At 37.5% G+C, this 9,775-nt stretch overlaps 1 protein-coding gene across 1 annotated transcript in view; it reads left to right on the top strand.

Moving 5' to 3' along the window:
- The first annotated feature begins 3,100 nt into the window (after positions 1-3,100).
- LOC135499222 (uncharacterized) overlaps positions 3,101-9,775 on the top strand; it is a 407,058-nt gene continuing 400,383 nt past the window's right edge. The window contains exon 1 of the mRNA XM_064789884.1: positions 3,101-3,159. The gene's annotated coding sequence lies outside the window, so the exon portion shown is untranslated. The remainder of the gene's footprint in view (positions 3,160-9,775) is intronic.

The following is a 9,775-nucleotide window of genomic DNA, read 5'->3' as shown; positions in this document are numbered from 1 at the left end:
AGAATGCCCCAGGTCAGCTGACCTCTGACACTGATTTTCGGTCCGATCTGATTCTCTGTTTGGCCACCAGGGGGCCAAATGTCGATATCTAAAAAGTGTGATATCTCGCTTATTAGTGACTTGTTTTCGATAAAACTTTTGTTGTAGGTACTCATAGCAAATATACATTTTATATAATACGGGTTTTTAATTTGACCTTGTTTTCAAGGTCACAGAGGTCATATGGCGTAAATTGGCCATTAGAGTGTAAACTATGGCACGTTTCTTAACCACTAAAGCTATGAACTTGAAACTTGGTACATATAACCCCCTATATCACATAGCCTCTGGTGCTGAATTTTGGTTTGATCTGATTCTCCACTTTGCCACCAGGGGGCCAAAAGTGGATATCTAAAAAGTGTGATATCTCGCTTATAAGTGACTTGTTTTCGATAAAATTTTTATGGTAGGTACTCTTAGGAAGAATACATCACATATCTTACGGGTTTTCAATTTGACCTACTTTTCAAGGTCACAGAGGTCATATGGCGTAAATTGGCCGTTAGAGTGTAAACTATGGCACGTTTCTTAACCACTAAAGCTATGAACTTGAAACTTGGTACATATAACCCCCTATATCACATAGCCTCTGGTGCTGAATTTCAGTTTGATCTGATTCTCAACTTTGCCACCAGGGGGCCAAAAGTGGATATCTAAAAAGTGTGATATCTCGCTTATAAGTGACTTGTTTTCGATAAAATTTTTATGGTAGGTACTCTTAGGAAGAATACATCACATATCTTACGGGTTTTCAATTTGACCTACTTTTCAAGGTCACAGCGGTCATATGGCGTAAATTGGCCGTTAGAGTGTAAACTATGGCACGTTTCTTAACCAGTAAAGCTATGAACTTGAAACTTGGTGCATATAACCCCCTACATCAGATAACCTTTGATGCCGAATTTTGGCCTGATCTGATTCTTTATTCGGCCACCAGGGGGCCATAATGGAAAAAGGAAGAAGTGCAATATCTTGCTTATTTGAGTGAATTGTTTTCGATAAAATTTTTATGGCAGGGACTTCTAGCAAGGATACACCACATGTCCTACGATTTTTGGATTTGACCTCCTTTTCTAGGTCACAGAGGTCAAATGGCGTAAATTGGCCATTAGAGTGTAACTATGGCACGTTTCTTAACTGCTGAAGCTATGAACTTGAAAGTTGGTACATGTAACCCCCTACATCAGATAATCTCTGACACCGAATTTTGGCCTGATCTGATTCTTGATTTGGCCACCAGGGAGTCAAAACTGAAAAAGTAGGACATGCAATATCTCGCTTATTAATGACTTTTTTTCGATGAATGTTTTATTGCAGGGACTCTTAGCAATCACACGATATTGATCTTGTTGATGTCATAGACAATTATTGGTTGGCTCATAAACTTATACATGTATATACTGCCCTGTCTTATTACTTGACATCAATACACATCTAAAAAAAGTCTTCATGCCTGATTGTGTTCACCATATTCACCTCTAAACTAAGCATGATCCTGCCTACTAAAAGATGTATACGGTGAGCACAATGGCCCCTGGCCGTTTCATGTTTATATTCCTAATTTCTACCCCTAAAAACCTATGTCTGGATAAGACCAATTCGAGGTTTTAGTTTAACACCAACACTGGTTTTATCTAAACACCTAAAACCTGGGCTGAAACTAAGAAGAGGTTTTATTCTGCAGGTAAAAGTAACACCAAGATGGACAGAGATAAAACCTTGGAAAAACCAAACATGCATGTTGTTGTCGTTGTTACTGTTGTTTCACACTATTGTAACTGCTTCCGATCTATAAATTTGTCGTCTTCTTTCACGTCCATCATTATTCCCATCAGCGTTCAAAATACCAGCAACTACTTCTTGAAACGGTATACGAACAACATGATTTTTTTTTTGCTTAACACCAACACCAACTTTGAAATCCACTCGGTGTTAATGCCTAAGGTGTTAGTTTTATTGGTAATACAAAATGCACTACAAACCTAATTTGAAATAGGATAATGCTAAAACTGAGTGTCAAAACTAACACCAGAACTGATTTCATTTCTGGTGTTGTGGAGAGTTTTAGTTTTAGTCCCGGTGTTAGTTTTTGACACTAAAACCATCCCTTAGTTTTAAGCTAAAACCGGACATAATGCTAAAACCAACAAACACCGACTTTGAAATAGGATGAAACTAAAACCCACTTCATTTCAATGCTGGTTTAATCAAGGGTTTTAGTGTTCCATTTAGTTTTAAAACTAAATCTAAAAACTGACTTTGAAATCACCCACTGAACCATCATAAACTCCTGACCAATAGCCGATGCAGGTTCACTTGCAGTCATAGCAGACGACAATTCATTCACACAATTAGAGTCACTCAAGTCAATTTATTCAGGGCCTTTCTTTAGAACTTATTATTGCCACAATTGTTAGAAGACATATCCTTCCCCTTTCCTAATGGAAATCCATGTAGAAATTAGGTGATCGAGTATTTTGCACTGACAATGACATCACCCATTAGGTTGAGGGGTTTCCATTCTCAAAGTAACTCTTGGCGTGGGGGCTTTCCGTCTAAAAATAACATGGCGCTGCAGAGGGCTCAGTGGGTGGCTTTACAATATATAGCGGCCAGTACAAATGCTATCCGGTTAGCGGTGGCGTTGGTAACCAATTTGGAAAGAAACGCCGCAGCAGACGAATGTGGCTAGTAACCTCTAGTGAAATGTTGGAAACCAAATGCATAAGCGGCATGGCACTTTTGCGCTTCTTGTCCCCAGCCTGCCATTGCACCAGGCCTTTCGGCATGTTCATCTGTTGCAGTCTTGCTTGTTGGCTTGCTGAACGTCACACGCGAACAGACAGTGTGACTGATGAGCTGTAGATAAAACAAAATTTTATACAAGACACTTTTTGAAGATTAAACAAAATGTCAGTGCTTAGTCAGATCTAGTTCTAACCTGTTTTGCTATTATCAGTGATAGCCTGCATGGTAAGGAGGAAATCATCAGCTGACCACTTGAACCAATTCAAGTTTCACATGTATAAGATTATTTATCCATTTAGTTCATGACTTAGAAAGGAGTACATTGTATATGCTTTTTGGAATATTAAGAGAGTTATACCTCACAGGAAATCGGTGAGTTTGGCTCCAATTTGTTGTTTATTCATAACCAATATGTTCAATTCACACTTAATATACATCTTTGAAATTGTGGGTCGAAAGTGGTGCATCTATTTCGGTTGAGCAAAGATTCTATTGAACCTGCATATTCAATCAATTTAGTAGTACATGTATGTACTGGGGATAGCTAGGTTGAAACCTGACTCTGAACAGGGTCAATAATGGTGCTTAGTTTACCCCCAGAAGAAATGACTGAACATGTCATCAGATCATCACGCTCTAAAAGGTCGGTGTGACCAGAGTCTTTCAAAATAAAGAGTCAGGCAACACGGGAACGTATGACTTCAACATCAAAGCCACCACCCATTTCGGAAGACGTGCGTAGGGACGGGGTTCTCTCGGGTCATGTGGTACACCCAAGCCAATTCCGCACGACAGGAATTTGAACAATTCCTCGATCAGCTGAACATCGCCGTTACAAACACCCCGTTTTAAAGCAAATGCCAGCTTCAAAGTCACTATAAAACTATTCAGATGACAGCTTTATGAAAAGCGATAAGTTTCGCATGTTGCTTTTCGACAGTTTTGAGGAGAAGTGATGGCACTGATTTAAAAATAATTTACGAAAAGCGTTTCTATTCCACAGCATCACATATATATTTTTGTGGTTAGCAATTTAGTACATGTATGTTGTCGGTGTTTAATGGACAATCTAATGGTACCACATAGTTCCGGTTGTTGTCATCTAATGGGATATTCATATCCTATTAATTTTAACCGACTACAACGTGTTTTACAGCTTGTTTAATTTCGCGTTCACGGTAAAAAATCCAGAACACAAACATTTATGATGTTTACATCAATTTTTGAGTCACCTCATAAGAAACAATTTACATTACATGTGCCAAGTTTGCTATTGATTACAACCTAATTATGGATTTTTTACAACAAATCAGTGATCAGCTTAACTGCGATTTGATTATTGTTATGTTTGGCAATTAGCAGCTACTCAACACATCTGCTTGAATTCTTAGATCGTTCACATCGATATAATTTATATTCTATGTATTTGTAACGCGATAAATCATTGTGTACCTCATATGCCGAGTAAATTTTTTTCGTTGAACTTTGGTGTCATTCCATCATTGTTTTGCACCTCAGCTCAGTTTGTAGCTGAATTAAAAAGGGCTTCATCATGGCTTCCAGTTAATTGCCCGAGAGAGCTGTGGGATCAAAAGAAACTTGTCGTGACCTGACTCTTTATTTGAAAGACCCTGGTGTGGCTTCGTGTTTTTTTTTAAAACAAATAGATCGACTGATAAGTACACTAAAGATAGTGAAAAAAACGACATCTATTTCAATGTTGAGCCCCTCCCCCTCCCCCGCAAAAAAGACAAATAATTGAAAGTTACAATTTAAACAAAAGACCGGCGTTCTATTAAGCGGATGCATGCGCATGATAAAAACCAGAAAAAAAAACAATATTCATTCTAGATTCACCAACATGAGATCATTTCTTGAATATCGTTCCTAAATAATCAACAAAGGTAAAATACGATATTATTGCCGCCTGATGCGATTCCTCATGTTTTACATTGACATCGGGTTAGCAAAACCATATTGTCCGGTTTTACTCGACGTCATGTCTCGGATTGGTCTGTTTTCGATTTCATGAAAAATATAATCCAGCTGACTTAGACCGGTGAAACTATAGCATGAATAGTAAAGCAAGTGTCTTTCAACATGTTTAATAAATTCACCTATAATATCAGTTTCTTGCATCTACTCGTTATTGACACCTTTAATAGTTGACTCTTTCGTAGCGATATTTATCTAGTTCTCCTGTAGTGTATTTTATATATAATTCATAAAGACGTCCATGGCTAATTCTACTAGTTTCCATGTTTGAAATATGCAATATCACAGTTTATGAAATCGCTATCTAATTTCTCTATCGTCCATTTCGAAATCCTCATCCAAATTTCTTTATCAAAATTTTTTTTCACGAATATTTCAGAATTTATTATCATGAAAATCCTCTGTGGAAAATAAATCGCTCTCTCTCTGTTTCATTTAGTTTTACTTAACATAGAAGCTACAAATGATTTGAATGTGTTGAGTGATAGAGTAGGCCTACTTGCCCATAGAAACCCAGTTTTATAAGTTTTTCCAGTGGTGGGTGTAGGTGATATAGAGGTTAGAATTTTAGCATAGGAGCTCTGTAAAGGAGTACAAGTATTAATGTATGCATACATCTTGAACGGTAGGATTAAGACCCTATAAATGTATTACCAACAGATAGCAACATGTTGCCTCTGAGTGAGACCAGCGTGATTTTTATTTGTTTTTAAGTGGCAGTTTGGTCGAAAATGACTTTGTAATGTATTTTGTCTTGATTTGCCTTGATTCCGTAGAAACCAATTTAAAAATCTCATTTCCTACAACATATCAAAAGGAGGCTTTTTAGAACACTGCTCTGCTATATGACCTGGATTTAAAACCTACTTCACTCGTTTGGCCCTTTTTATGTTCTCTGGACACTGCGCGCGTAAGTTTCGATGCAAAGCATATTGTTGTTTTTGAATGAGACACAAAAACGCTATATTTGCCGAGATATCAGACCTCTGATCGAGCAGCAGTGATGATCAGTCATGTCAGTGGCATCACGCTAACTTGTTACCATTGTGTACACAACGATGCCGTTTATGAGTGAGTAATAGCCGATCAACTTCAGTTTGAAATAGATTGCATACCAATGCTTGCTGTATTCTTCGCCAAGGTAATGACGCGCCTTGTCTGGAAACTAAGCAATATCAGTACATTGAGGGTCAAGACGTGAATATGGAAATGAAACATGTTGTGGCAATTTTATTGGTGCATTGAAAAATATGGGTTTGAGATTGAAAAATTAATTTTCTCAGGAAGTACAGAAGAATTTCGTTTTGAGACTGAGAAATTTTACGTCGGATATAAAAGAATAGAAAAATTAAAAACATTCGGTTACATTTTTGGGCACTAGAAAATATGGGTGTGAGACTAGGATATCAAACATTTCGTGGACGCTTTTTAGTCCTAAAAATATGGCTTTGAGGCTGAGAAATAAAATTCCTGTGGACATTTTTTGGTCCACTGATGGTAATGTGGCGATGAAATAGAGAAATTAAAAGCATTTCGACGAAATTTGCTTGGCCTTGACAAAAAAAGGTTTGGAAAAATAAACTGTTTTTAGGACGTTCTTAAGTCAACTAAAAAATATCGCTTTGAGACTGAGTAATTAAACAATTTGTTGACGCTTTTTGGTATTTCTTTTGGCATTTTTGTAATTGTTTCGTCCACTGAGAGAAATGGCATTGAAATTAAAATTGAAAAAGCACATTCAGTAATTTTTTTCCAATCGAAAAAAATGCTGTGAAAGTTGGCAAGGGATTTCGATATAGAAAATATATGACTTTTGCGGAAGAGAAAGTTTTAAAGAGCGTCCACAGTCAAGTAATTTTGCTTATAGTTTGTTATTGAACTGGAAATCGTCTACAAAGAAGTTTCATAAGAATTTTATCGAAATTGTCCGCAGAGAAAATTAGGAATCAATTTTGAAATGGAGGGAATACATTTTACGGTGATTTTGTCAACCAAGAAGTTTGATTAGAATATATTTTGAAATGTTTTTGAATTAAACTTGTCCACAGAGAAAATAGGAAAAACTTTTCGAAGTGGATGAGAGATATTTGAAGAGTGTACTACACCGAACATTTTGCTGATAGTTCAATTTGAAATATTATTGAACTGAAAATGTCTGCAAAGACATTTTGGGAGTTTGAAATTGAAGAGAGAGCGCTTTGAAAGCGATTTGAATTTTGATAGGAATATGTGTTATGAAACATTCCCGAAGAGAAGTTGTCCGCAGAGAAAATTGGGAATCAATTTTGAAATAGAAGCAAGAAGCTTTAATTATATGATTTTCTCGGTCGACGAGGAAGGTTGAGTAGAATATGTATTTAATGAAATCATCTACAGAAAAATTTCGAAAAACATTTCAAAAGGGAAGAGATAGAGATTCGAAAGCGAATATTTCCATAGAGAATTTCGATTAAAATGTTTTTTGACATATTCTTGAACTAAAATTGTCCACAGAGAAATTTGGAAAAGATTTCGAAATGGAAGGAGAGAATTAAATTTCAAGAACAAAGCACTTTATTGTCCACAGAGAACTTTGACTCTTAGATATTAAGAATAATTCTTCAAAAGAAATTGTCATCACAGAAATTAGGAAAACGATTTCTAAAGTCGCTCAGCTCCCGGACTATATACTATCTCATTGCTGTATGACTTGGTTGAGTCCATCAATTCATCTTTAATGAAATTACCTGAAGTGCCCTGTAGGATATCTCTAATCTGGCCTGCAGTTTATCCAACTTCAATATTTGATATTCTGTCGTTCGGCACATTGACATTGCCAAATGCCAATTGCCTGGTTTTGAACTAAACCGTTATTTAAAGGTGGGAACTCCGACTGTGGAATAGAAGGTGACGGAGGGGACGGCCGAAAGTCTGGTAATAATGCTGGTAATACCATTGCTCTTATTACAGTTTTGTAATTAGAAGCCTAATTTCTAGTAAATGGTTCATTTTCTCATCGATGTGTTTGTTTCGGAAAACATTTAACAGCGTTAAATGGACACTCTAGGCAGCTGCTAGGTAGGCAAGATAGAGTTACACAAAGTCGCCAATTCGGGGTGTCTCCCATCTCACAGTACTTCAAACTATTCAGGCTTGTACAATGAATATTGGGTCGTCGCTAAAGCAGTGCAGACCCTTATTGTCAGTATTACCGTGGATATGTATGTGGCAGCATATGCCTAGCAACCATGTCTAGCAACGGCCATTTTTACTTAGAAAAAACATTTTTCATCATTATTTTCGAAATTCGCTTCCTACGAATTGTGCGGAATACAATCAAGCCTCTTTGTCACCAATTTTCAGCAAAATCGGAGTAAAAGTGTCGGCGGTGAATCGATTTGTTTCAGCTCAACGGCTTCGGCCGATCGGGAATGCTATGCAAAACACCATTCTGTATACGTGACAACGCACACGAAAACATGCCCCAATAAAATCGCTTATTGCACCCAACAAAACCACAGACAATCAAATATCTCACGCGTATCACGTAACTAAGACTCTTATTAGATACATATTTCTGTATCTCTCCTTGTCGTTGTGTTATTATTTCATAATCACCGATGGAAGTTGGGAATTTTCGCTAAATGTCAGCGTGCGATCGCCATTTCCTGACGTGTTTACAACTTTGTCAGAGGCGGAGCGTAACTCAAAAATTAGCATCCGGAGTATGTATATTCAAGCTGACGGCGCCGCCTTATTCTTTCTACAATTGAATGTTAATGATTGTAAATCAGCAGGCGTGACCTATACATGTTCCAGACTCCATGTCACGTGGTTAGCCCGTCTGCTGTGTCCAATTTACACAACAAATTTAAATCTCAGGCTGCTTGTTGATTGGCTGCAGACTGAGTGAACAGGCAATATCCAAATCGCATGCCGCGAAGTGTGTGGCCCTTCGCAAAATAGTGCAGACAAACATTATCAAAAAAGAGTAGGGGCCTACTAATTGACCGAATATGACGGATCTTTTTAATGGAATCTCAATTTCTAAACATTTTGAAATTTTCTATCGAGAGAAAATGCGATATTTTTGCTGGATAAAGTATTACAATTTTATTGTAATAGTGATTAAACATTTGGGGCCAGGATAATCATTGGAGCATAGTAAAATGTGGAATGATTAGCCTGGCACGGCGAGGGTGTGCTGTGTCAAGGAAATGGCGGTAAATGGGGTTGTTCTCGGGCCGGGTTTCTCTAGCGAACTGATATCCGAGTTCGTCACAATATGCGATGATATAGGTCTGTATGTTCACTAGAAAAAGATGCGTGTCGAAGTGTCGAAATATGTAATGAATTATTTCGAGATGGTTTATGCGTTTTTTAGTGACATTCCGTGCATCCTTCCCGTTTTGCGACGACCCATATTAGCCTAATGGCTTGTATATGTAGTGCTGAATCTAACATGACCGAGTACCCTTACTGTGCATATGAGTCACCCGAAGGTGGCCAATTTAACCCCGCTGCTCCTGCCTATAGTCCCCCTTTAAGTGGTGAATGGTATACCGTACAAACATTGTTGGAAATGCCGGTTGGCTTAAGCATTTTGAAATATATTTCATGACGTGTACATTAATTCTGAGTCATTTCAGTATGTGTCTGTCACAAGTTTGAAAATACATGTAATTGCAAACCATTTGCTTTTATAACAAAATGCAAACTGATCAGTGAATGCACGCTGCTTAAGTGCGGGCTGGTTTTTAGCAGCTAATCAAAAGTTACTAACACTACTGTCTGAATTTTTGGATCGTTCACGTCAATGTAAGTCAACAATTCATATTCGGGAGTTTTTGCAAAGCCCCAGAAACTCGTACGTGAACGTTGAATTATTGTGTCGTAATGTCTAATTTTTAGTGCATTTTAGCTGCGTTGGTAGCTGACTTAAAGTGGGCTTCATCATGGCGTCCAGTAAATTATAAATACATATTGTCAATATATCTTGAATCTTGTAGCCATC

The sequence above is a fragment of the Lineus longissimus genome, chromosome 14, assembly GCF_910592395.1.
Source record: "Lineus longissimus chromosome 14, tnLinLong1.2, whole genome shotgun sequence".
Taxonomy (NCBI): domain Eukaryota; kingdom Metazoa; phylum Nemertea; class Pilidiophora; order Heteronemertea; family Lineidae; genus Lineus; species Lineus longissimus.
The sequence above is the reverse complement of the archived record's forward strand: the minus strand, read 5'-3'. Positions and strand labels throughout refer to the sequence as shown.